Genomic DNA, 27,470 nt, shown 5'->3' with positions numbered 1-27,470 from the left:
TGTGAGCACCATTTAGCAAACATAGATGGCTTCTCTGCATTGACCAACCGTCCCCCTAATGTACTCCAGGATTTTTCACCAGCTCACATTAGTACTTAAAAATAAACTTTAATGCCTTTTGTTTCAACAGAGTCTCTCTCCTGCTATAACAGCATTGAATAAAGTTTTCTTGCCATTTTAACTTGCCTGGTACAATTTATCTTTGGTAAAAGCTCTAGGAACCATATATCCAAAAAACCTTTAAACAAATGTATAAACAAAGAAAACAGACAAAACTGTAATAAGTGAAATAGCCCTGAAAGCAATGAATATTTCTTCCCCACCTCTTGTCAGCCTTTTAGTTTTAGTGTAACCTGAGGAAATCCAGTCTCACCAGATCACTTGAGAACATGTTGTTACAAGAACCCTGTGTCCAATCTCCCTTCACTCCCCTCACTTTCAATACCTGGAAATTACTCTGCTTCTCTGAATTTGTTCTTTTTAGACCCCACATGTAGGGTCTAATATCATACAAATATCATATTAGATATTTGTAATGTAATATCATACATAACAAATATCATACAGTATTTGTTCTCTGTCTGACTTACTTTTCTTAGCAAAATGCCCTCAAGTTTCATTCAAGTTATTGCAAACAGAAGGATGTCCTTCTTTCTCACTGAATAATATTCCTTATTATTGTGTATCTATGTATAGATACATAATGTGTATCACCTCTATGTATATCACCTCTTTATCTATGTATATCACCTCTTTCTAATGGAACTGAGTTTAACGCAATGATTGGATATAGAAATAACTAGCTTGAAATACAAGGGATGGATGGAGATGGTTAACGGCAGTGAAAAATGAATTAGGAATTTTTTAGGTTCTGCTTGTTTCAGTTTCATGCAAGTGGTAAAAATAGAGCACCCCAAGCTCTATCACTGTAAACTTTGACTCCACAACAAATGATGTACAAATGTTTAGTAAATGTAAATGCTGACATTGTGATGGAAAGGCTAGGATCCACTTTACTATTACACTGCAATGGAGTGAGGGGTCCCAGTCAGAACCTGAGCAATGCCTTGCCTGGGGAGGGAATGCACTGAACTGCTGTGTCTTATTCTGGGATCTTTTTAAGGACAGAGAGCACGGAGGCACTCTTTTTTTAGACTATTTTTCTCTCCTTGGAAGTTGAAATGGATTCTTTGTGAACACAAGGATCTAGTAAAGTAGTAATCCTTTCTAAATTTATTTCCATGATAAGATTTGTAGAGTTATTTTAACAATTATTTTGTATTCATGGTAAATAGTAATACAAAGTTTCCTCCTAAAAAGGGAGAAAATCCAAACAATGTAACAGGGAAAATTAAAAAATTAGATTATAATAATTTTTAAATTATTTTAATCACTTTGTGGTCATTTAAAAACATGAAGGTAAAGTAAAATTTTCAAGCCCCCAGAGACTTTCAAAAAATTTATGCACCACAAAATCAAGTTTTGCCACTTTTATTAATCTGCGGTAAGGACATAGCCTCACTAATTTAAATGTCTTACCCTTGCTTTTAGCATTTTAAAAATATAGTAGATTTTAGCCACTAGATATAAACACATAGAGCAATTAAATGAACTGAAATAGTTATTTTTAACAGAATGCACAGGTGTATACACATGTGTAAACCCAAGTATAAGACAGAGAGGCTGTGGCATGAGGTGATGGGTGCATATTGTCAATTATAAAAGTCTGAAATAACAGGAAAATGACAGCCAAATTATTTTGACATTTTGTCAGATAACAGTAAAAGTAAGTACTCTATAACACTGGAATGTTATGATAAGCAAACAACTCAGTAACTCTAAAATTTTCAGTGTCAAATGAGACATTCAATATATTTTGATGAAATATAAAGAGAATTATACATGGTATTTCCAGGCCAGGGCATTAGTGTGCATGGATGTGTGTATTCACCGGCAGCAGACTATGTAGCATTTAGTCACTAACACATGAGAGACCGCGTGTGAACTTGCTAGATCAGATGCTGTATCACCCTGAGTTCTTGGAGTCTGACTTTGGATTGTTTACCTTGAGGTGGAGGTTGAACACTTCTTCTGTAAAAGGAAGGCTCTAAAAGCAAGTGATGACCAGAAGAGCAGATGGTTACATGTTCCCAGTTTCTCTTGCAGCTGTGTGTGGTCATGTAACTTGTACTCACTAAGACTATGACTTAAGATGTGTGCATCAAGGCTAAGGATAAGGCTTTTAGAGGTGAATATGCCTCCTCCATATTCACTTGGCCTCCTCTGCTTTGCACTGATGTTTGATATTAAAATGTGTCTGCAATTTATTTGATGGCACAGTAACGGGAAGAAAGTCACTTCTTTCACTGTTCTTCCAACTTCTCAGAAAGTGGAAATAACTTCTCGGGAAGAATATGCTTTAGGACTAAGTATAGTAAAACTAAAAGGCAAAAAGAATTGCTGAATAATGAAAGGAAAATAATTTGATTAAATACTAGAAGTATTTTTATAAACACAAACTTCATATTAATAATAATTTTGTTATTTTTAAAATAACTTATTTTAATTGTAGGATAACTACTTTACAACATTTTGATGGTTTTTGAGATACATCAACATGAACTAGCCACAGGAAACATGCTTCCCCCACCTCCTGACCCCCTCCCACCTCCCTCCCCACCCCATCCCTCTGGGTTGTCCCAGAGCGCTGACTTGGGTGCCCTGCTTCATGCATCAAACTTGCACTGGTCATCTATTTTACATGTGATAGTGTACATGTTTCAATATTATTCTCTCAGATCAGCCCACCCTCACTGTCTCCCACTGAGCCCAAAAGTCTGTTCTTTACACCCATGTCTCCTTTACTGCCCTGCATATAGGATCATTGGTATTGTCTTTCTAAATTCCATATATATTCACTAATATCCAGTATTTGTTTTTTATCTTTCTGACTTCACTCTATATAATAGACTCCAGGTTCATCCACCTCATTAGAACTGACTCAAATGCATTCCTTTTTATACCTGAGTAATATTCCATTGTGTATATATACCACAACTTCCTTATCCATTCACCTGTGGATGGACATCTAGGTTGCTTCCATGTCCTAGCTATTGTAAAAAGTGCTGCAATGAATATTAGGGTACATGTGTCTCTTCCAATTCTAGTTCCCTCAGAGTTTATAACCAGCAGTGAAATTGCTGGATTATATGGTGGTTTCTATGCCCAGTTTTTTAAGGAAACTACACACTGTTCTCCATAGTGGCTATACCAGTTTGCATTCCCACTGGTGGTGTAAAAGTCTTCCCTTTCCTCCACACACTCTCCAGCATTTAATGTTTATAGACTTTTTGATGGCCATTCTGACCAGTGAGAATGAGATGATGCCACATAGTAGTTTCAATTTGCATTTCTCTAATAATGAGTGGTGTTTAACATATTTTCATGTGTTTATTAGCTATCTGTCTGTCTTCTTTGAAGAAATGCCTGTTTAGGTTTTTTGCCCACTTTTTGATTGGGTTGTTCATTTTTCTGGCATTGAACTGCTTATATATTTCAAGGACTAATTCTTTGTCAGTTGTTTTGTTTGCAATTATTTTCTCTCATTCTGAGGGGCAACTGTAGACTTCGAGAACAAGTACAAGCCAGAACAAAAGATTATCTGACACTGAACTGACCCCACACTGTTCCCAACAGTTCCAGAGAAATAATGATTTTAATAATTTCAAAAGTATTAATCATATAGTATTATCATATTTTCTCAGCTCATGACTTGACTTGTCACCATAGTGATGAAGTTAAGCAATGTGGCAGGAATGTTGCAATAACTGATTTGCTGTTGTTGTTCAGTCACTCAATCATGTCCTAGTCTTTGTGACCCCACGGACTATATCATTATAAATATAAAAAGTTATTGTAAGACATCTTGTTTATATATAGCTTGGATAACATTATGACAGCAGGGTTAAAAGGAACAAAAAATATTTGGAAGTAGCATAAACTTAATAAATCTTGATAATTATAGAGAGGAGTTTACCTCAATGTTTATCTAAACATTAATTTAGACATAACCTATGTAGTTTTAGGCTCTAAACTCCAATGATGAATGGACATAATTTTTAACATCAATATATCATTTAGTCATTCAATATTAAATAGCTTTCTGGAAAAACATTTAGAAGGAGTCCTTTTTGATTCTTTTATATTGTTTATATGGTTTGATTCTTTTATATTGTTTGAACTGTGGTGTTGGAGAAGACTCTTGAGAGTCCCTTGGACTGCAAGGATATCAAACTAGTCAACCTTAAAGGAAATCAATCCTGAATATTCATTGGAAGGACTGATGCTAAAGCTCTAATACTTTGGCCACCTGATGCAAAGGGCTAACTCATTAGAAAAGACCCTGATGCTGGGACAGATAGCAGGCAGGAGGAGAAGGGAAAAACAGAGGATAGGATGGTTGGATGGCATCACTGACTCAATGGACATGAGTCTAAGAAAGCTCCAGGAGTTAGTAAAGGACAGGGAAATCTGGTATGCTACAGTCCATGGGGTCACAAAGAGTCAGACATAACTGAGTGACTGAACGGACTGATATTATTTACATTCTGTTATTCTTGACCATAGAAGTTGACTGAGTAGTCTGGCAAGGTACTATTTATGTGAAAATGACATAAGATGTCTGCTACAATCCTTAACAAATCCCAATGGCATTTTTCACAGAACTAGGACAATTTTAAAATTTGTATGGAACCACAGAAAAACTTGAACAGCAAACAAAATGTTGAGAAAGAAGGAAAAAGCTAAAGGGGGTCACATGATTTCAAGCCATACTACAAAGTTAACGATAATACAATAGTATGGTATTGGCATAAAAACACATCAGTGGAACAGAATTGAGAGCCCATAAATAAACCTACACATATATGGCAATTAATTTACCACAAAGGGGTCAAGAATATGCAATAGTTGAAGGACTGTCTTTTCAATAAATGATGGTGGGAAAATTGGACTTTTATATGTAGAAGAATGAAACTGGACTACTCTCTTATATCATACACAAAAATTAACTCAGGATGGATTAAAGACTGAATATAAGACCTGAAACCATAACACTTCTAGAAGAAAATATAGGCAGTAAGCTACTCAACATCAGACTTGGTGGTGATGTTTTGTATTTGACATCAAAAGCAAATGAAAAAGTAAACAAGTGGAGCTACAACAAACTTGAAAACTCTGCACAGCAAAAGAGCTGAGTCCCTTTGCTGTTCACTTGAAACTATCACAACATCATTAATTGGCTATACCCCAATAGAAAATAAAAAGTTTTCAAAAGAATAAAAACATTGATATACTTTAATAAAATAAAATGTAGATATTAAAAAAAGATAACCTAGGAAATAAGAGAAAATATTTGCAAATTATATATCTGACAAAGGGTTAATATCCAAAATATATAAAGAACTCATACAACTCAATAGCAATAAAAAATAATCCCATTAAAAATGAACAAAAGATCTGAATAGATAATGTCCCAAAGAAGACATACAAATGGACAACAAGTACATGAAACAAAGTACAACATCATTAATCATCAGAGAAATGAAAATCAGAATCATAGTGAGGGATCACCTCACACTTGTTAGAATGGCTATCATTAAAAAGACAATAACTAACAAGTGTTGGCAAGGATATGGAGAAAAGGAAACCTTTGTGCATTGTTGGTGGGAATGTAAATTGCTCCAGCCACTATGGAAAGCATTATGGAGCTTTCTCAAAAAATTAAAAATAAACTTACCATGTGATCTAGCAATTCCACAGCTGAGTATTTACTCAAAGAAAATGGAAACACTAAGTTGTAAAAATATTTGCATCCTTGTGCTTATTTCAGCATTATTGATGGATGAACAGTTAAAGAGACTATGGTGTATACACACACACACACACACACACACACACACACACTGGAATGTTATTTAGTTATGAAAAAAACAAAATTTTGCCATTTGCAACAATATGAATGGACCTCAATAGCAATATGCTAAATGAAATAAGCCTGAAAGAAGAAGAAAGATATCATATGATGTCACTTGTATGTGTAATCTGGAAAAAAAAAGTTCATAGGCACAGAGAACCGATTGGTAGTAATAGTTGCCATTGATGTGGCATGCAGAGTGGGAAAGAAGGTAAAGGTGTCAAAAGGTACAAGCCTCAAGTCATAATATAAAGAAGTCATGGGGATATAAAGTATATGGAAACTATAGTTAATAATAGAGACCTATCTCATTTTATGGTGTTTCACTTTATTGCACTTTACTGATACTGTGTTTTTCACAATTTGAAGATCTGTGGCAACCCTGCACCAAAAAGTCTATGGATACCATTTTTCCCAACAGTATTTGCTCACTTTATATCTTTGTCACATTTTGGTAATTTCTACATTATTTCTAACTTTTTCATTATTATTATATTTGCTATGGTGATCTGTGATCAGTAAACGTTGATGTTAAATTTGTAGTTGCTTGTTGGCACCACAAACCATGCACGTAGAAAGAGAACTTAGTTAATAGATTGTGTATTCTGACCGCTCCATTGACCAGCATTCTCTCATCTCTCTCCCTCTCCTTGGGCTACCCTATTTCCTGAGACACAACAATATAGAAATTAGGCCAATTAATAAGCCTGTAATGGCTTTTAAGCATTCAAGCAAAGAGTTATATAGTCCTCACTTTAAATCGAAAGCTTAGTGAGGAAGGCATGTGAATGGCCAGATAGGCCAAAAGGTAGCCTCTTGTGCCAGTTACCCAAGTTGTGAATGCAAAGGAAAAGTTCTTGAAGGAAATTAAAAGTGCTGCTCCAATGAACACAGAATGATCAGAAAGTGGAACTGCCTTATTGCTGACACGGAGAAAGTTTTAGTGGTCTGGATAGGATATCAGATCAAACACATTATCTTAGAAGCCAACATAATATTGTAAATCAATTATATTCCAATTAAAAATAAATGAAAAATAACTAATCCAGAGCATGGCCCTAACTGTCTTCAATTCTAGGAAGGCTGAGAGGTGATAAAGCTGAAGAAAAGTTTGGGGCTGGTGGGGGTTGATTAATGAGGATTAAGGAAAAAAGCCACCATCATATCATAAAAGTACAAGGTGAAGCACCAAAAGTGATGATGTAGAATCTGCATCAAGTTATCCAGAAAATCTAGCTCACTAATGAATGTGCCCACCCTGAACAACAGATTTCAGTGTAGATGAAACAGCTTTCTACTGCAAGACTTTCACAGTTAGAGAGGAGAAGTCAATGCCTGGCTTCAAAGTTTTTTTAAAGAAGTATGAAATGGTTAGATAGCACACTGTCTCAATGCACATGAATATCAGCAAACTCAGGGAGATTGTGGAGGTCAGAGGAGCCTGGCATGCTACTGTCCATTGAATCACAAAGAGTCAGACATGACTTAGCAATTAAACAACAACAACAGCAACAAAAAACGTTTAAACAAGTTCAATCAAAAAGTCTACCATTAAAAAATTTTATTAAAAAATTAAAAATATAGATCTAGAAATTGAAAATTAAGAAAATCTGAGAAAGATCAGCAGACTTGGGTGACCCTGATGCTGAAATAGGAAGTTGAATGAATAATACTTCAAAATATCAGGAAATCTTATTAACATAATTCCCTTTTAGAGTTGAAGTTAAAACTGCAATAAACCCATTTAGATCTAAGACTATCATTGGGAATCATATGAGCATAGGCTAATTCTCCACTCACAGTTCTGCAAACTTAAAAAAAAAAAATCCTTGCCTTAGAGGCCTGAGAGTGCAAATTCAGCAGCTCAGTGATGAAAGTTCTTTCTCTTGCACATTCCTATTAAAGTGCTGCCTGGGTATCATTTCAGTTAGGGCAAATTCAATGGACCAGTGTGCCTTTTGCAATTTGATACGGTAAAATGGAACTGATTAATTCAGTGAGCTTTAAAAATGTCTAGTACAGATGGCTGATCAGTCTTGTCCATTTTCTGTCAATGTTTGCCACACAGATTTGTTCTCTAAATATCTTGCTAGGTTTTCATTAGCATGAAGAGAAAAATCCACATGTTTATGTTTCTGTAAATGCCTGATTAAAAAACAAATAACAAAATATATTTATTCTTATATGTTAAGTAAGTTTGTAGTAATCAAATTGAATAAATAATTTCAATACATTTTATATACATAACATATAGTTTGAGTATACTAATACAGTTTATATTAAAATGTATTGAACTCAGAGAACAAGATGGCAGAGGAGTAGGTGGACGTGGAGTACATCTCTCTCCATGGATACATCAGGAATACACCTTCAGACACAGAAGTGCATGCAGAACATCAGCTGAGGGCAGACAGGAGGACCTGACCAGTGGAAAAGAATATATAGAATCACACAAAACTCTGTAGGATGAAGGAACTAGGGGGGGAAACAGGAGTGTTAGTAGAACTGGACCTGCCCTCAGCGGGCGGGGGAACTGAAGCAGGGATCCAATTCCCACATCAGGGCAATCGTCTGAGTCAGAGGAGAAACATTTAAGGCTGAGAGTGACAGAGCTGGTCTGTGGCGGCCTAAATGGAATGAGAATCAGACAGTCCTTGCTGCAGCCATACATACCCTGGACAGGGATGCAGATCCCCTGGAAGGTGCAGCAGCTGGGAGCTGGGGTTTAGGGGGTGTGGAGCAATCCCAGGGCAAGGGCTGCTGTTGACTGCAGAGTGACGGATTGAGGGGATGTGAGGGAGGAGATTGTGCTGGGAAATGCCTGTGGAGGAAAGCCAGGCAGCCATGGAAGCAAGGTGATATGCTGAGTCATGTGTAGGGGGTGGAGCCATCACCATAGCTTCTCGCTCCCCACACACCAGCATCAGCAGCTGAACAATAGAGAGGCTGACTATCAAATGCCTGATACACTTGAACTACACTGAACTACAGAGTAGGACCCCACCCAGGGTGCTCTTTTAAGTGCCTGATATACAGAGTAGGACCCTAGCCGGGGGAGCCCTCTATGTGCCTGATGCCCCGAACAACAGAGAAGGACCCCAGGCAAGGGAGCCCTCTTAAGTGCCTGAAGGGAGCTACGGAGAAAGATTGGCCAAAGAGACCTTCTGATCGCCAGCTACAAAAGGCTCAAAAGAAGACTCTAATAGGGCCATAACTCCTGCAGTGGAGGCAGTCTGTGTCCCTGCACATTTGGCACCGCCAGGGTCCCCTCAAGCCAAACAGCTGCACCACCTTCATGCTCAACTCTCACTGGGGAAGAGCTGCAACAGGCAAAAAAAGTCTTGGATCTAGGCATGTAGAGTTGCTTTGGTTGTGTCTATCTCTCTTTGCAACTCTGTAGACTGTGGCCTGCCAGGCTTCTCTGTTGGGGGGTTCTCCAGGCAAGAATACTGGAGCGTATTGGCCAATACTAGTTGTCATATCCTTCTAGAGCACTATATTTCCTGCTGCCCTAGCCACCAATGACCCTGAGTACCTGGTGCTGCCAGAACACCTGAGACCCAAGCAGCTGCATCACCTCCCCACATGGCCCTCACAAGGGCAAACCCAAGTCCTCCAGGGCAGAAGCAAACCCCAGTGGATGACCTACATGCAGAGGTGTAAATAAAACCACAACTGAAACCTAGGTGCAGTGTGGCTAAGGAAGAAGACCCAAAACCTTTCTACCAACTCTACAAGCTGCAGATTAAATCCACACAAACAAGTAGGCAGACTCTGTGCCTATGAAATATATAAAAGGACATTGAGAGCTCCCACAAAAGAAAATGCACTAATTCTGATAGCCGTGGACATTGGAGGCAAGAATACACAGGAGTAGGACCAAACTATAATCTGAGCTACCCCCGCAGCAGGTCCAGAGATCAGCATAGTGCTGAAGGGCATCCTAGGGAGGTGAGATGGACTGTGACTACCAGCGAGGGAAAGGACTCTGACAGCGGTGACTCCAAAAAAAATTTATTATTTTCTTATGTTTTGACTTTCTCTGAAGATTCTTTTGGATTTTTTTTCTTGTTTTCCCTTTGCCCCCCTCTCTGTTGTAGTTGTCGATTTTATCAACTCTATAAAATCTAATTAAGCTTTTGAGCTCCCCCCCATCACACTTTTTATTGTTACTATAAACCTCTGCCTCTACTTTGGGCTTCTGCAGATCTGTGGAGTTTTTTTTTTTTTCTTTCTTTCTCTCCTTTTTTAATTTTAATTTTTTAAACCTAGTATTATTTTTTCTACATTTATTTCTTTGTTTGCTTTTCTTACTGTCATTTTCCTCTTTCAGTTAATCTTTAATATATATAAACCTTCTTTGCTACTTCTATTTAACTTTGCATATTTATTCTTTCTTTCTTTTCTTTCTTTCCTTTCCTCTCAACATATTCATTAGTTTTACTTTCATTGCTTTATTCCCCAACTGACACCTTGATTTAGTTTTGCTTTCCAGTTTGTGCTTTAGTTAGTTTTGTTAATTTTTGGTTTCCTCTGTTTGCCAGGTCAATCTATTGTACTTTATTTTTGTTGGACTGTTTTGATTTTGCTTATGGGTATATATGTATATGTGTATATTCAGTCACACTTTTTATTGTTATCATAAATCTCTGTCTTTACGTTGGGCTTTTGCAGTTCTGTGGCATTTTCCTTTTTTTCCCCCCTTTATTCTTCCTTTTATTTTCTTTTCTCTTTTTTAAAATTTTTAAAATTTTTATATTTAAAAAATATTTTTTATTTTTTATTTTTTCTATATTTTTTCTATATTTATTCCTTTGTTTTCCTTTCCTACTGTTATTTTCCCCTTGGAGTTAATCTTTAATGTATATAAATCTTCATCTACCTCTATTTAACTTTGCATATCTGTTGTTTCTTCTTTACTCTCAAAATATTTGTTAGTTTTGTTTTCATTGTTTTATTCCCCACTTAGCACCTTGCTTTAGTTTTGTTTTCCAGTTTGTGTTTTAGATAGTTTTGTTTGTAACTGGTAAATATAATTTTTGATTTCCTTTGTTCACCAGATCAATCTACTGTACTTTATTTTTGTTGGACTGTTTTGACTTTGCTTATGGGTGTATATATATGTGTGTATAGTCCATTATTTTAATTATTATTTGCCTGATTTTCTAACTGCCATTTGTCTGGGGTTCGTGTTTCATTTCTCATTTTTGAGTATTTGTTTTAAGCTCACTTTAATGCCATAACAAACCACTTGTTGAATCTTCATTCCTGACCAGAGATCAAGCCCTGAGCCTTTGGAGTGGTAGCACTACTCCAAAAGCCTAGACTAGAAGAGAACTAACCCTAGGGAGTATCAAACAGCAAGAACCCACACAAAGGAATCCACTTGAGTACAAGACCCGGCATCACCCAACCACAGTAGCAACCTGTGCAGGATGCCTCATCTAAACAAAACAAAACAAAAATACAAACCCAATCATCAGCAAACAGGAGTACCGCCTCACTCAGCCTTGCCCATCAGAGGAGAAACAAATAAACAAAAAAGTCAGCATAAATCTCACCCTATATGAAGCTTACACAAACCACTGGACCAACCTTAGGAGTGCAGAAACCAAAAGGAAGAAAGAATTCAACCTTGAAGCCTGGGAAAAGGAGACCTCAAGCACAATAAGTTAAAAAAAAAAAAATGAAAAGATACAGAAACACTACACAAATGAAGGAACAAGCTAGAAACACAGAAGTCCAAATAAATGAAGAGGGAATTAGGCAAACTACCTGAAAAAGAATTCAGAATAATGGCAGTAAAGGTGATCAAAAACCTTGAAAGCAAAATGGAGAAAATGCAAGAATTAACTAGCAAAGATCTAGAAGAATTAAAGAATAAACATATAGGGACAAACAGCACAATTACTGAAAGTAAAAATACTCTAGAAGGAATCAATAACAGAATATCTGAAGCAGAAGAATGAATCAGTGAGCTGGAAGATAAAATGGTGGATATAACTTCTGAAGAGAAGAATAAAGTAAAAAAAAAAATGATAAGAACTGAGGATAATCTCATAAACCTCTGAGACAATATCAAATACAACAATCTTCTAATTATAGGGGTCCCAGAAGAAGAAGAGAAAAAGAAATGGTATGAGAAAATTTTTGAAGAGATTATAGTTGAAAATTTCCCCAACATAGAAAAGGAAATAGTCAATCAAGTCTAAGAGGCACAAGAGTCCCATAAAAGATAAACCCAAGGAGAAACATGCCAAGACACATACTAATCAAGCTAAGACTAAACAAAAAGAAAGAATATTAAAAGCAGCAAAGGAAAGCAGCAAGTAAGGGAAACCACATACACTTAACAGATGACCTTTCAGCAGAAACTCTGAAGGCCAGAAGGGAATGGCAGGATGTATTTAAAGTACTGAGAGGGAAAAATCTACAACCAAGATTATTGTACACAGCAAGGATCTCATTCAAAATTGATGGAGAAATAAAAAGCTTTTCAGACAAGCAAAAGTTAAGAGAATTCAGTACCACCAAACCAGCTTTACAACAAATGTTAAAGGGACTTATATAGTCAAGAAACACAAAAGTAGAAAAAAGATCTACAAAATCAACCCCAAGCAATTAAGAAAATGGCAATAGGAATATATATAAATAATTATTTTAAATGTAAGTCAACAGTTACTTTAAATTATTAAATGCTCCAACCAAAAGACATAGACAGGCTGAATGGATACAAAAACAAAAGCCATATATATGCTATCTACATGAAACCCACTTCATATCTAAAGACACATATAGACTATATTCCATGCAAATTGGAGGCAAAAGAAAGCTGGAGTAGCAATCCTCATATCAGACAAAATAGATATTAAAATAAAGAATGTTAAAAGAGATAAGAAAGGACCCTATACAATGATCAAGGGATCAATCCAAGAGGAAGACATAGCAATTGTAAATATCTGTGTACCCAACACAGGAGTACCTTAATACATAAGACAAACACTAACAGATGTAAAAGGAGAAATTGACAGTAACAGAATAAGAGTAGGAGACTTTAACATGCCACTTACACCAATGGACAGATCATCAAAACAGAAGAATAATAAAATACAAGTCTTAGATGATACATTAGATGAGATGGATTTCACTGATATATTTAGGACAGTCCATCCAAATGCAGAAGAATACACCTTCTTCTCAAGTGCACATGGAACATTCCCCAGGATAGACCACATCTTGGGTCACAAATCAAGCCTCAGTAAACTTAAGAAAATTGAAATCATATTGAGCATCTTCTCCAACCATAATGCTATGAGACTAGATATCAATTACAAGCAAAAAACTGTAAGAAACACATGCACATGAATATTAAACAACACATTTCTAAATAACCAAAAGGTTACTGAAGAAATCCCCAAAAGGGTAATCAAAAAATTTCTAGAAACAAATGACAATGAAAACACAGCAACTCAAAACCTACAGGATGCAGCAAAGCAGTTCTAATAGGGGAGTTTAAAGCAATAGAATCCTACTTCAAGAAACAAGAAAAGCATCAATAGACAACCTAACTTTACACCTAAAACAACTGGGAAAAGAAGATTAAAACCTCCCAAAATTAGTAGAAGGAAAGAAATCATAAAGATTGGAACAGAAATAAATCAAAAAGAAATGAAAGCAACAATAGTAAAGATTAAGGAAACTAAAAGCTTGTTCTTTGAGAAGATAAACAAAATTTAAAAAACTTTAGTGAGACTCATCAAGGAAAAAAAAAGAGGAGCAAATCAACAAAATTAGAAATGAAAAAGGAGAGGTTACAACAGACAATGCAGAAATACAAAGGATTATAAAAGACTATTATTATGAAAAACTATGTGGCAATAAAATGGATAACCTGGAAGAAATGAGCAGATTCTTAGAAAAGTTCAATCTTTCAAGACTGAACCAGGAAGAAATAGAAATTATGAACAACCTTATTACAAGCACTGAAATTGAAGCAGTGAACAAAAATTTCCCCAAAAAACAAAGCCTGGGACCAGATGGCTTCACAGGAGAATTCTACCAAACATTTATAGAAGAGCTAATGCCTATCCTTCTAAAACACTTTCAAAAAAATCGCAGAGGAAGCAACACTTCCAAACTCATTCTACGAAGCCACCATCATCCTGATACCAAAACCAGACAAAGACAACACAAAAAAGGAAGCTACAGGCCAATATCACTGATGAACATAGATGCAAAAATCCTCAACAAAATTTTAGCAAACAGAATTCAGCAATACATTAAAAAGCTCATACACTATGATCAAGTTGGGTTTATTCCAAGGACGCAATGATTCTTCAATAGATGCAAATCAATCAATGTGATACACCATATTAACAAATTAAAAGATAAAATACTATGATAATCTCAATAGATGCAGAAAAGTCTTTGACAAAATTCAGCACCCTTGATGTTTAAAACTCTTCACAAAGTAGACATAGAAGGAACTTACCTCAACATAGTAAAGTCCATACATGATAAGCTTACAGCAAACATCCTCAATTGGGAAAAACTGAAAGCATTTCCCCTATGATCAGGAACAAGACAAGGGTGTCCACTTTCAACACTATTTTTCAACATAGTCTTGGAAGTCCTAGCTATAGCAATCAGAGTAGAAAAATAAATAAAAAGAATCCAGATTGGAAAAGAATTAAAGCTCTCACTGTTTGCAGATGACATGATACTGTACATAGAAAACACTAAAGATAATATCAAAAAATAACTAGAGTTAATCAGTGAATTTAGCAAAGTTGCAGGATATAAAATAAATACACAGAAATCACTTGCATTTCTATATACTAACAATAGTGAAAAATCAGAAAGAGAAATTAAGGATTCTTCCCCATTCACCACTGCAACAAAAAGAATTAAGTATCTAGGAATAAACTTACCTAAGGAGAAGAAAGAACTGTACACAGAAAATTATAAGGCACTAATGAAAGAAATCAAAGATGATAGAAACAGATGGAGAGATATTCCATATCCCTGAGTAGGAAGAATCAATATTGTGAAAATGACTATACAACAAAGAACAATCTACAGATTCAATGCAAGCCCTATCAAATTACCATTGACATTTTTCACAGAATTAGAACAAAAAATTTCACAATTCATATGGGAACATAAAAGACCCCAAATAGCCAAAGCAGTCCTGAGAAAGAATAATGGAGCTGGAGGAATCAACCTACCTGGTTTCAGATTATATTACAAAGCTACAGTCATCAAGACAGTATGGTACTGGCACAAAAACAGAAACAGACCAATGGAACAAGACAGAAAGCCCAAAAATAAACCCATTCACCAATGGGTACCTTATTTTTGACAAAGGAGGCAAGACTATATGAGGCAAAGACAGCCTCTTCAATAAATGGTGTTGGGAAAAATGAACAGCTACATGTAAAAGAATGAAGTTAGAATGCTTACCAACACCATGAACAAAGATAAAATGGATTAAGACCTAAATGTAAGACCAGAAACGATACAACACATAGAGGAAAACATAGGCAGGACACTCAATGACATAAATCAAAAGCAAGATCCTCTATGACTCTCCTCCTAGAGTAACGAAAGTAAAAAACAAAGTAAATAAGTGGGACCTGATTAAACTTAAAATCTTTTGCACAGCAAAGGAAACTATAAGTAAGGTGAAAAGACAACCCTCAGAATGGGAGAAAATAATAGCAAATGAAACAACTGACAAACGATTAATTTCCAAAATATACAAGCGGCTCATACAACTCAATAAAAGAAAAACAAACAACCCAATAAAAAAGTGGGCAAAAGATCTAAACAGATATTTCTCCAAAGAGGACAGACAAGTGGCTAACAAACACATGTAAAGATGCTCAACATCACTCATTATTAGATAAATGTAAATAAAAACTATAATGAGATATCATCTCATGCCAGTCAGAATGGCCATCATCAAAATGTCTCCAAACAATAAATGCTTTGGAAGGTGTGGAGAAAAGGTAACACTCATGCACTGTTGGTAAGAATGTAAATTGATACAGTCACTATGGAAGACGGTATGGAGATTCCTTTAAAAATTAGGAATAAAATCACCATATGACCCATCAATCCCACTCCTAAGCATATACCCTAAAGAAACCAAAACTGAAAAAAACACGTGTATCTCATTGTTCATTGCAGCACTACTTACAATAGGTAGAACTTGGAAGCAACATAGATGTCCATCGACAGGTAAATGGATAAAGGAGTTGTGGTGCATACACAATGGAATATTACTCAGCCATAGAAAGGTGCACATTTGAGTCAGTTATAATGAGGTGGATGAACCTAGAACCTATTATACAGAGTGAAGTAAGTCAGAAAGAGAAAGATAAATATTGTATTCTAACACATATATACAGAATATAGAAAAATGGTGCTGAAGAAATTATTTACAAGGCAGCAATGGAGAAACAGATATAGAAAATAGACTTATGGACATGAGGAGAGGTGAGGAGAGGGTGAGATGTATGAAATGAGTAACATAGAAACTTACATTACCATATGTAAAATAAATAGCCAACGGGAATTTGCTGTATGGTTCAGGAACTCAAACAGAGTCTCTGTATCAACCTAGAGGGTTAGGATGGGAAGAGAGATGGGAGGGAGGTTCAAAAAGGAGGAAATCTCTGTATACCTATGGCTTATTCATGTTGAGGTTTGACAGAAAACAACAAAATTTTGTAAACCACTTATCCTGCCATAAAAAAATTAATTAATTTAAGAAAAAGGTATTGATGGCCTAGATACATAGTTAGACTCTAAGCTGGTCTATATGGCAACACTTTCTACTTTATCCAGTGGCTGTATTATAATTATTTTTTAATTAATTTATTTATTTTAATCAGAGGCTAATTACTTTATAATATTGTAGTGGTTTTTGCCATACATTGACATGAATCAGATATGGGTCTACAAGTGTTCCCCATCCTGAATCCCTATCCCACCTCCCTCCCCATCCCATCCCTCAGGGTCATCCCAGTGCACCAGCCCTGAGCACCCTGTCTCATGTATCAAACCTGGACTGGAGATCTATTCCACATATGATAATATACATGTTTCAATGCTATTCTCTCAAATCATCCCACCCTTGCCTTCTCCCACAGAATCCAAAAGACTGTTCTTTACATCTGTGTCTCTTTTCCTGTCTTGCATATAGGGTCATCATTACCATCTTTCTAAATTCCATATATATGCGTTAGTATACTGTATTGATGCTTTTCTTTCTGACTTCACTCTGTATAATAGGCTCCAGTTTCATCCACCTCATTAGAACTAATTCAAATGCATTCTTTTTCATAGTTGAGTAATATTCCATTGTGTGTATGTACCACAGCTTTCTTATCCATTCATCTGCCGATGGACATCTAGGTTGTTTCCATGTCGTGGCTATTGTAAACAGTGCTGCGATGAACATTGGGGTACATGTGACTCTTTCAATTCTCATTTCCTCAGTGTGTATGCCCAGCAATAGGATTGCTGGGTCATATGGCAGTTCTATTTCCAGTTTTTTAAGGAATCTACACACTGTTCTCCATAGTGGCTGTACTAGTTTGCATTCCCACCAACAGTGTAAGAGGATTTCTTTTTCTCCACATCCTCTCCAGCATTTATTGTTTGTAGACTTTTTTATAGCAGCCATTCTGACCGGCGTGAGATGGTATCTCCTTGTGGCTTTGATTTGCATTTCTCTGATCATGAGTGATGTTAAGCATCTTTACATGTGCTTTTTAGCCATTTGTATGTCTTCTTTGGAGAAATGCATGTTTAATTCTTTGGCCCATTTTTTCATTGGGTTGCTTATTTTTCTGTAATTGAGCTGCAGGAATTGCTTGTATATTTTTGATATTAATTCTTTGTCAGTTGCTTCATTTACTATTATTTTCCCCCATTCTGAAGGCTGTCTTTTCATCTTGTGTATAGTTTCCTTCATTGTGCAAAAACTTTTAAGTTTAATTAGGTCCCATTTGTTTATTTTTGCTTTTAGTTCCATTACTCTGGGAGGTGGGTCATAGAAGATCCTGCTATGATTTACATCAGAGAGTGTTTTGGGTATGTTTTTCTCTAGGAGTTTTATAGTTTCTGGTCTTCCATTTAGATTTTTAATCCATTTTGTGTTTGTTTTTGTGTATGGTGTTAGAAAGTGTTCTAGCTTCATTCTTTTACAAGTGGTTGACAAGTTTTCCCAGCACCACTTGTTAAAGAGATTGTCTTTTCTCCATTGTTTATTCTTGCCTCCTTTGTCAAAGATAAGGTGTCCATAGGTGCGTGGATTTAGCTCTGGCCTTTCTATTTTGTTCCATTTATCTATGTTTCTGTCTTTGTGCCAGTACCATACTGTCTTGATGACTGTTGTTTTGTAGTACACCCTGAAGTCAGACAGGTTGATTCCTCCATTCCATTCTTCTTTTTCAGGATTGCTTTGTCAATCTTGAGAAGTAGATGTTTTTCTGGAGCTCTCTTGCTTTTTTCAATGATTCAGTGGATGTTGGCAATTCGATCTCTGGTTCCTCTGCCTTTTCTAAATCCAGATTGAACATCTGGAAGTTCACGGTTCACATACTGTTGAAGCCTTGTTTGGAGAATTCTGAACATTACTTTACTAGTGCGTTAGATGAGTACAATTGTGTGGATTTATCTCTGGGCTTTCCGTTTTGTTCCATTGCTCTATATTTCTGTCTTTGTGCCAGTACCATACTGTCTTGATGACTGTAGCTTTGTCAAGTAGCCTGAAGTCAGGCAGGTTGATTCCTCCAGTTCCATTCTTCTTTCTCAAGTTTGCTTTGGCTATTCAAGGTTTTTTGTATTTCTATACAAATTATGAAATTATTTGTTCTAGTTCTCTGAAAAATACCATTGGTAGCTTGATAGGGATTGCACTGAATCTATAGATTACTTTGGGTAGTATACTCATTTTCACAATATTTATTCTTTCAATCCATGAACATGGTATATTTCTCCATCTATTTGTGTCCTCTTTGATTGCTTTCATCAGTGTTTTATAGTTTTCTATATATAGGTCTTTTGTTTCTTTAGGTAGATTTATTCCTAAGTATTTTATTATTTTCATTGCAATGGTGAATGGAATTATTTCCTTAATTTCTCTGTTTTCTCATTGTTAATGTATAGGAATGCAAGGGATTTCTGTGTGTTAATTTTAAATCCTGCAACTTTACTATATTGATTGATTAGCTCTAGTGATTTTTTGGTGGTGGAGTCTTTAGGGTTTTCTATATAGAGGATCATGCCATCTGCAAACAGTGAGAGTTTTACTTCTTCTTTTCCAATCTGGATTCCTTTTATTTCTTTTTCTTCTCTGATTACTGTGACTAAAACTTCCAAAACTATGTTGAATAGTAGTGGTGAGAGTGGGCACCCTTGTGTTGTTCCTGACTTTAGGGAAAATGCTTTCAGTTTTTCACCATTGAGGATAATATCTGCTGTGGATTTATCATATATGACTTTTATTATGTGGAGTTATGTTCCTTCTATGCCTGTTTTCTGGAGGGTTTTTTTTTTATATCATAAATAGATGTTGAATTTTGTCAGAGGCTTTCTCTGCATCAATTGAGATAATCATATGGTTTTTATCTTTCAATTTGTTAATGTGGTGTATTACATTGATTGATTTGCAAATATTGAAGAATCCTTGAATCCCTGGAATAAAGCCCACTTGGTCATGATGTATGATCTTTTTAAAATATGTTGTTGGATTCTGTTTGTTAGAATTTTGTTGAGGATTTTTGCATCTATGTTCATCAGTGATATTGGCCTGTAATTTTCTTTTTTGTGGCATCTTTGTCTGGTTTTGGTATTAGGGTGATGGTGGCCTCATAGAATGAGTTTGGAAGTTTACCTTCCTCTGCAATTTTCTGGAAGAGTTTCAGTAGGATAGGTGTTAGCTCTTCTCTAAATTTTTTGCAGAATTCAGCTGTGAAGCTGTCTGGTCCTGGGCTTTTGTTTGCTGAAAGATTTCTGACTACAGTTTCAATTTCTGTGCTTGTGATTGGTCTATTAAGATTTTCTATTTCTTTCTGGTTCAGTTTTGGAAAGTTATATTTTTCTAAGAATTTTTCCATTTCTTCCAAGTTTTCCATTTTATTGGCATATAGTTGCTGATAGCAGTCTCTTATGATCTTTTGTATTTCTGCATTGTCTGTTGTCTGATTTCTCCATTTTCAATTCTAATTTTGTTGATTTGATTCTTCTCCCTTTTTTGTTGTTGATGAGGCTGGCTAATGGTTTGTCTATTTTATTTATCTTCTCAAAGAATTAGCTTTTAGCTTTGTTGATTTTTTGCTATGGCCTCCTTTTTTTCTTTTTCATTTATTTCTGCGCTAATTTGTATGATTTCTTTCCTTCTACTAACCCCAGGGTTCTTCATTTCTTCTCTTTCTAGTTGCTTCAAGTGTAGAGTTAGGTTACTTATTTGATTTTTCTCTTGTTTTTTGAAGTAAGCTTTTATTGCTACGAACCTTCCCCTTAGCACTGCTTTTACTGAATCCCGTAAGTTTTGAGTTGTTGTGCTTTCATTTCCATTCATTTCTATGCATATTTTGATTTCTTTTTTGATTTCTTCTGTGATTTGTTGGTTATTCAGAAGCGTGTTGTTTAGCCTCCCTATGTTTGCATTTTTAATAGTTTTTTTTCCTGTAGTTGACATCTAATCTTACCGCATTGTGATCAGAAAAGATGTTTGGAATGATTTCCATTTTTTTGAATTTACCAAGGCTAGATTTGTGGCCCAGAATGTGATCTATCCTGGAGAAGGTTCCTTGTGCACTTGAGAAAAAGGTGAAACAGATTGTTTTGGGGTGAAATGTCCTATAGATATCAGTTAGGTCTAATTGGTCCATTGCATCATTTAAAATTTGTGTTTTTTCTTAATTATCTGTTTAGTTGATCTATCCATAGGTGTGAGTGGGGTATTAAAGTCTCCCACTATTATTGTGTTACTATTAATTACTCCTTTCATACTTGTTAGCATTTGCCTTACATATTGAGGTGCTCCTATTTTGGGTGTAAATATATTTATAATTGTTATATCTTCTTGTTGGATTAATCACTGTGTAGTGTCCTTCTTTGTCTCTTTCCATGGCCTTTATTTCAAAATCTATTTTATCTGATAAGAGTATTACTACTCCTGCTTTCTTTTGGTCTCCATTTGTATGAAATATCTTTTTCCAGCCTTTCACTTTCAGTCTGCATGTGTCCCTTGTTTTGAGGTGGGTCTCTTGTAGACAGCATATATAGGGGTCTTGTTTTTGTATCCATTCAACCAGTCTTTGTCTTTTGGCTGGGGCATTCAACCCATTTACATTTAAGGTAATTATTGATAAGTATGATCCTGTTGCCATTTACTTTCTTGTTTTGGCTTTGAGTTTATACAGCTTGTCTGTGTTTCCTGTCTAGAGAAGATCCTTTAGCATTTGTTGAAGAGCTTGTTTGGTGGTGCTGAATTCTCTCAACTTTTGGTTTTCTGTAAAGCTTTTGATTTTTCCTTCATATTTGAATGAGATCCTTGCTGGGTACAGTAATCTGGGTTGTAAGTTTCTTTCTTTCATCACTTTAATGACTTTTTTGTCATTCCTTTCTGGCTTGAAGAGTTTCTATTGAAAGATCAGCTGTTATCCTTATGGGGATCCCTTTGTGAGTTATTTGTTGTTTTTCCCTTACTACTTTTAATATTTTTTCTTTGTGTTTGATCTTTATTAATTTGATTAATATGTGTCTTGAGGTGTTTTGCCTTGGGTTTATCCTGTTTGGGACTCTCTGAGTTTCTTGGACTTGGGTGGCTATTTCCTTCCCCATTTTAGGGAAGTTTTCAACTATTATCTCCTCAAGTATTTTCTCATGGCCTTTCTTTTTGTCTTCTTCTTCTTGGACTCCTATGATTCAAATGTTGGGGACATTTCACATTGTCCCAGAGGTCTCTGAAGTTGTCCTCATTTCTTTTGATTCTTTTTTCTTTTTTCCTCTCTGCTTCATTCATTTCCACCATTCTTCCACCTCACTTATCCTATCTTCTGCCTCAGTTATTCTACTGTTGGTTCACTCCAGAGTGCTTTTGATCTCAGTTATTGCATTATTCATTATTGATTGACTCTTTTTTATTTCTTCTAGGTCCTTGTTAAACATTTCTTGCATCTTCTCAATCCTTGTCTCCAGACTATTTATCTGTAACTACATTTTGTTTTCAAGACTATTGATCATTTTTACTATCATTATTCTATTTACTATCATTTTTCAAGTAGACTCCCTAGCTCCTCCTCTTTTGTTTGGTTTGGAGGGCATTTATCATGTTCCTTTACCTATTGAATATTTCTCTGCCTTATCATGTTGTTTAGATTGCTGTGTTTGGGGTGGCCTTTCTGTATGCTGAAAGTTTGTGGTTCCCCTTTATTGTGGAGGTTGCTCCCTGTGGGTGGGGTGGGATGAGTGGCTTGTCAAGGTTTCCTGGTTAGGGAAGCTTGCGTCGGAGTCCTGGTGGATGGAGCTGGATCCCTTCTCTCTGGAGTGTAACTAAGTGTCCAGTAGTGAACTTTGAGGTGTCTATGGGTTTGGTGTGACTTTTGGCCGCCTGTATTTTAATGCTCAGGTTTATGTTCTTACGTTGTTGGAAAATTCGGTTGATATGTCTTGCTCTGAAACTTGTTGGCTCTTGGGTGGAGCTTGGTTTCAGTGTATGTATGGAAGCTTTTGGATGAGCTCTTGTCAATTAATATTCCCTAGAGTCAGGAGTTTTCTGGTGTTCTCAAGTTTTGGATTTAAGCCTCCTACCTCTGGCTTTCAGTCTTATTCCTACAGTTTTCTCAAGACTTCTCCATCCATACAGCACTGATGATAAAATATCTAGGTTAATGGTGAAAAGATTCTCCACAGTGAGGGACACCCAGAGAGGTTCACAGAGTTACATGGAGAAGAGAAGAGGGAAGAGGGAGATAGAGGTGACCAGGAGGAGAAGAGGGTCAGTCAAAGGGGGAGAGACAGATCTAGCCAGTAATCAGTTCCATAAGTGTTCTCCACAGCCCGGAGCACCCAGACAGGTTCACAGAGTTGGGTAGAGAAGAGAAGGGGGAGGGAGGAGATAGAGGTGAGCTGGGAGAAAAAGGAGAGTCAAAGGGGGGAGAAAGCAATTAAGCCAGTAATCATACTCCTAAGTAAAACTGGGTACTGAAGATTGGATTCTTAAAGGTTCAAAATAGATAACAAATACCAAAAAGCAAAGATTAAAAATCTAGAGTAGAGTTTAGACTCTCAAAAATACAATATTAAACAAATAAAACAAAATCACAAAAATTATAGAAAATATGTATATATGAAATTTGCTTTAAAAATAGTCTTTTTTGGCAAGTTAATAGTACATTATAAAAATGAAAATTAAAGGAGTAAAAAATAACTTAAAATTTTAAAAAAATTAAAAAATGATAATAGTAAAATATAGCTAGGAATTTCTCTGGAGCTGTTGAGGGCAGTGTGGGGTCAATTCAGTTTCAGATAGTTCCTTGTTCCAGCTTATACTTCTCAAGGTCTATAGGCCCCTTCCAATGTAGTCAGTGCTAACTACAGAGATTTTTTTTTCTTTTTTTTTTTCCATTTATTTTTATTCGTTGGAGGCTAATTACTTTACAACATTGCAGTGGTTTTTGTCATACATTGAAATGAATTAGCCATGGATTTACATGTATTCCCCATCCTGGTCCCCCCTCCCACCTCCCTCTCCACCCCATTCCGAGTTTTAATCTGTACACCTGTCACTTCCAAAGCAGTTCCCTCTTCTTTGTTTATTTTGGCTTCCTCTGTTTTCAAGTCTCTTCAGTGTCTAATTTCTGCCCTGAGACAAGGGGGCAAAGCTGGTCACTTATTTAGGCTCACTTGTTCAGTTGTGTTGTGAGGAGGGAGAACACTGCAGACAAGTATCACTGGCCTGTGTGGAGCGTGCTTGCAGTGTCTGGGCCACACTGGATTTGCCCCTGTTCACAGCGTGAGTGCTTTCCTGGTCTACACTGCTCAGGATCCAGGTTGCTCTGCAGGGGAACTTTCTAAAGCAGGCCCTGAGTTACATGCACTTCCCAGGTCTAAGCCACTTAGGTTCAGGTTCTCAGGTACTCCACGAAGGCACAAACTCGGTTGGGCCTGCGTTTTGTGCCCTTCCCGGTTCAGAGCAGCTCAGGCGACCAGGTGCTTGAAGAGCACACTCTCCCAGGTGGGCAGTGCACCTTATCACCTCCCCGGTCCCTAGTGGCTGTATTATTAAAAGGGGGAAGCTCATATGATAGTCCATTCAAAGGAAAGGGAGTCAAAGGAGGTCTCCATGTTAGCTTGAAACCCACAGGTCTAGAGCAATAATAGAAAGCACAAAATTAGATTGCTTGATGACAATGCCTAGCATATTTGGAAACCTTTAGCTTTGAGTCGGACAAGGCAATGGCAACCCACTCCAGTACTCTTGCCTGGAAAAATCCCATGGATGGAGGAGCCTGGTAGGCTGCAGTCCATGGGGTCACAAAGAGTTGGACACAACTGAGCGACTTCACTTTCACTTTTCACTTTCATGCATTGGAGAAGGAAGTGGCAACCCACTCCAGTGTTCTTGCCTGGAGAATCCCAGATGGGGGAGCCTGGTGGGCTGCCATCTATGGGGTTGCACAGAGTCGGACACGACTGAAGCCACTTAGCAGCAGTAGCAGCAGCAGCAGCTTTGAGTACTGAAATGGAAGCCCCATTATGTACTGGCCATCCACACTCATTGAATTCTATGGGTTTCTTTAACAGCCTCAGCTTCAATGAATCAACCAAAGTTCTGGCATCAAGTCAGGAGTAGTTCCAAAACAAACTCTAGAATATGTATTATTGTATATAAACAACTGCAGAAGTTTTTTAAATTGAAAAAGTAAAATGAAAAATGAAGAGATATTCTACCATGTTACAAAATTGTGAAAATTAAAGAAAGAATGCAAACTAGTGTTGGTGTAAAATACCATTAAGTAGTAGGTTAATTCTGGCTCTTGTCATAATTCTTCTATTGCAAAAGTCAGTGAACAGTTTTTCAAAGGTGATCTTCAATATTTATTAAACCCATAAGCAGATGACATTGTGTTTTAATTTCCTACTTTTATTTTTAGGAATTTTGCTTTGACTATATTTCTTATATTAACACACAAATTTTTGAATTTAATGTTTCTGACCCACAACAACTTTTAGTCATAGTATTTTGTGATCATTCAGTCTCTCAGTCGTGTCTTACTCTTTGTTACCCCATGGAATACAGCAAGCCAGGTTTCCCCGTCCTTCACTATCTCCTGTAGTTTGCTTAAACTCATGTCCATTGAGTCAATGGTGCCATCCAACCATCTCATCCTCTGTTGCCCCTTCTCCTGCCCTCAATTTTTCCCAGCATCAAGGTCTTTTCCAAAGAGTCAGCTTTTTACATCAGATGGCCAAAGTATTGGAGCTTAGACTTCAGCATCAGTCCTTCCAATCAGTATTCAAGATTGATTTCCTTTAGGATTGACTGGTTTGACTGCTATATAAGCAGAATCAAATATATGTATCTGATTATTGAAAGTGAAGTGAAAGCATGTAACTTAGTCGTGTCCCACTCTTTGCGACCCAATGGACGCAGTATTGTAGCATCAGTCAGACCCAATGTAGCCTGTCAGTCTCTGTCTATGGAATTCTTCAGGGAAGAATACTGGAGTGGGTTGCTATTCCCTTCTTCAGGGGATCTTCCCAACCCAGGGATCAAACCCAGGTCTCCTATGTTGCAGGCAGATTATTTTTACCATCTGAGTCACCGGGATTATTATCTATCATAAATATCAGTTTTTATTTGGGCTATAACAGAGGAATATATAAATAACATTATAAGTGAAAAGTTAAATAACAAACAACATATATTGAAGATAATCCTAAAACTATGTATGGATAAATCACTACTCTGCTGAAGCTTTTAAAATTTTCCCATGTAATATAAAAATTAAAATACTAGAAATTAACTAGAAAATGAAATTTCAGAAGTAAATAAGCAAGTCCTAGGGTAATTGAGTTAAAATATATAAGTCTAATCATCCATGTAAATCACTGGAATAATATATGTAGGGAGAAATCTAATATTTTGAAAGGCCAGCTTCAAATGAGTGCACAAAGAGAAACTAATGCTACAAAGTAAAAACTGGAAGCATGAAGACAATAGTTCCCACTGGGATGATGCCGGCTAGAGTATATTAAATAAGACAATAAAGTTAAAGAAGCTCTTGTAAAGTTCCTAGACAAGGATAAATGTGTTTATCAGTGGTCAGCAATGAACTTTGATGTGTCTGGAATGAGCTGAGACATCATGTATAAAACATTAGGATCAACAATGCAATATACTAGATTTTTGGTGTTCTTTCACTGTTACATTGCAACGTCCCTTGAATATGTTGAACAAATCTATTAATCATTGCTGCTTAGTGGGCCATTCTACCAGACATGTGGAAGCCTGAATGACTTCCTCCTCTGGCTAATGCAAATAGAATTATATCCAGTAAACAAGTCAACTTTTACAATTTCCCTTTAATAAATAGTAGAGACTTATAAGTCCCTTGAAATATAAACTTAGCAGAGGTTTTGCATTATTCTGAATAGATAACAAAAAATGTCAACTTGATTATATTCACTAGGCATCTACTCTAAGGAATTTTTGAATAGAACAAATGGGTGTGAACACGGATTGTGAAATACAAACTTTATTCAAACATTAGTCATGTATTGTAAAAAGCTTCAGTGGTTACTGACCCTTGGGCAGTAGACAGTATATTTGAATGCAGACATCAAGATGACATAGTCTGTACTATCAAAAGCCTTAATGAATAATCAGAGAGACATACACATTAACAACAATTGAGAGAGCTTTTGGGACTTCCCTGGTCGTCCAGTGGCTAAGACTGTCCTGGGGGCCTGGGTTCAATTCTTGGTCAGGGAACTAGATCCCACATGCTGCAACTAAGACTTGGTGCAGCCAAATAAGTAAATACTTTAAAAAATTGAGAAAGCTTATGAAAAGTGTTGTGAGAGAAGTGTGCAAAGGGTGCCCTGGGATACAGAGAAGTGTCTATATTGGGCTTGGGGTGAGGGAAAGCTTCTTTGGAGAGGAGAGACTGCTTTAGGAGTTACAGTCATAGATAACTGGGTATAAGCATTGTGAGTTAATACCAAAATTTCTGACCTGAATACTTCGATGTCATAGTGATATTTACTTAACCATGAGTATTGGAACATGTTGCTTCAATTACACTTTCCAACTTTACCTTTTTAAAAGCAAGAAGATTCATGGACTCATTAAAATCCTACATGGAGTGAGAAGGCAGTTGCAGCTGGACTATGTATAAAAGTCAGCAACTGTAGGAAATATCTGTGCTGCCTTATCTGGGGCCTCTTCAGATTACAACTTCATTTAGAGCTT

This window comes from Odocoileus virginianus, chromosome 6 (genome assembly GCF_023699985.2).
Source record: "Odocoileus virginianus isolate 20LAN1187 ecotype Illinois chromosome 6, Ovbor_1.2, whole genome shotgun sequence".
NCBI classification, from domain to species: Eukaryota; Metazoa; Chordata; class Mammalia; order Artiodactyla; family Cervidae; genus Odocoileus; species Odocoileus virginianus.
Note: the sequence above shows the minus strand (reverse complement) of the source record.